Here is a 2,500-nt window from a genome sequence, read left to right on the forward strand (position 1 = left end):
AGAACAGTTTACCGAGTAGCAACATTGGCACAATTTTCTTGCCACAAGCAAAAGCACGGCAAGCCCATGCATTCCCACCGAGAGGGTCACCGAGTCGGGACAGCAACAACCTTATTGCCAAGCAAAAGCCCAGGCAATCCCACCCACGAGGGTGGGGAGTTATGCACAAATACGTGCTTACCATGCCCAATGCCAGCCAAGGCCTGCCCAAGCCAAGAACAGCATGATCATCACCAATTTCCTCACAAATTCATCCAAATTTCAATTTTTTGATCGAATTCCATCAAGAATGTCCATGAATTTGATTGAAATGATGAAAAGAGCAACGAAATTGCAGGGGAAAACACGTTAAGACGTAGTTTTTGCTTGCCTGCTGTGCCCATAGGCGCGCCCCGTGCCTGCCGAGCCTACCCCCACACCCACCCTCCCCCTATATATGACTGGAAGGCCATTTTCAGTTTTGTAGAAAAAGTGCACTTTTTTCCCTGTATCCATAAGTTTTTAAAAGTGCTTAAAAGTGGACCTAGAAGACGAATTTTTTTTTGAATTTTTTTATGGTTGTTAGGGACATTAAAACAAGCAAAACCACGAAAGAATCGTAATATTCCGATGTCGGATGAATTAATTACGAATTTTTCGGCCGAACACTTCGCAAAGGGCGGATACCACGTAAAAAACAACCTAGAAGTCGAATTTTGACTTCGTTTTTTTTTGTGCACACCCCACACAATAAGTATAAGTGGACTGGAAAGTGGCTAAGCGATCCGACGAAGTTTCGATTGAGTTTGATTTTTTTGGCCGAAAAACTCGAAAAAAGGCGGATTTGACGTAAAACGCCGCCCTAGAAGTCGAATTTTGAGACGGTGTCTTGTGTGCACACTCCACACAATATGTATAAGTGGACTGGAAAGTGGCTAAGCATTCCGAGGAATTTTCGATTTATTTTGATTTTTTCGGCCGAAAACGCCGGAAAATAGGCGGATTTGACGTAAAAACGCCTCATATAAGTCGAATTTTGGGAAGGGTGTCTTTGTGTGCACCACTGCACACAATATGTATAAGTGGACTGGAAAGTCGCTAAGCATTCCGAGGAAGTTTCGATTTATTTTGATTTTTCGGCCGAAACGCCGAAAATAGGCGGATTTGACGTAAAACGCCTCATATAAGTCGAATTTTGGGAAGGTGTCTTGTGTGCACACTGCACATAATATGTATAAGTGGACTGGAAAGTGGAAAAATATTTTCGGAGCACTTTGATTTTTTGGCCCCCCGCGTGCCTTGCCACGCCCTTGCTTATAGCAAAACGAGACGGGGCCTTGGTCCAACTTGGCATAGGCATGGAATTTGATCTTTATTACTTGGCCACGGTCATCGCCACGGTACATGGAGGTTGCTTGACACCCCCGTGTGCATTTCGGAGCACTTTGATTTTTTGGCCCCCCGCGTGCCTTGCCACGCCCTTTGCTTATAGCAAAAACGAGACGGGGCCTTGGTCCAACTTGGCATAGGCATGGAATTTGATCTTTATTTACTTGGCCACGGTCATGCCACGGTACATGGAGGTTGCTTGACACCCCCGTGTGCATTTCGGAGCACTTTGATTTTTTGGCCCCCCGCGTGCCTTGCCACGCCCTTGCTTATAAGCAAAACGAGACGGGGCCTTGGTCCAACTTGGCATAGGCATGGAATTTGATCTTTATTAACTTGGCCACGGTCATGCCACGGTACATGGAGGTTGCTTGACACCCCCGTGTGCATTTTCGGAGCACTTTGATTTTTTGGCCCCCCGCGTGCCTTGCCACGCCCTTGCTTATAGCAAAACGAGACGGGGCCTTGGTCCAACTTGGCCTAGGCATGGAATTTGATCTTTATTACTTGGCCACGGTCATGCCACGGTACATGGAGGTTGCTTGACACCCCCGTGTGCATTTTGGAGCACTTTGATTTTTTGGCCCCCCGCGTGCCTTGCCACGCCCTTGCTTATAGCAAAACGAGACGGGGCCTTGGTCCAACTTGGCCTAGGCATGGAATTTGATCTTTATTACTTGGCCACGGTCATGCCACGGTACATGGAGGTTGCTTGACACCCCCGTGTGCATTTTCGGAGCACTTTGATTTTTTGGCCCCCCGCGTGCCTTGCCACGCCCTTGCTTATAGCAAAAACGAGACGGGGCCTTGGTCCAACTTGGCCTAGGCATGGAATTTGATCTTTATTACTTGGCCACGGTCATGCCACGGTACATGGAAGGTTGCTTGACACCCCCGTGTGCATTTTCGGAGCACTTTGATTTTTTGGGGGCCCCCCGCGTGCCTTGCCACGCCCTTGCTTATAGCAAACACGAGACGGGGCCTTGGTCCAAACTTGGCATAGGCATGGAATTTGATCTTTATTACTTGGCCGACGGTCAATGCCACGGTACATGGAGGTTGCTTGACACCCCCGTGTGCATTTTCGGAGCACTTTGATTTTTTGGCCCCCCGCGTGCCTTGCCACGCCCTT

Source organism: Trifolium pratense, unplaced genomic scaffold, assembly GCF_020283565.1.
Source record: "Trifolium pratense cultivar HEN17-A07 unplaced genomic scaffold, ARS_RC_1.1 scaffold_65, whole genome shotgun sequence".
Taxonomy (NCBI): Eukaryota; Viridiplantae; Streptophyta; class Magnoliopsida; order Fabales; family Fabaceae; genus Trifolium; species Trifolium pratense.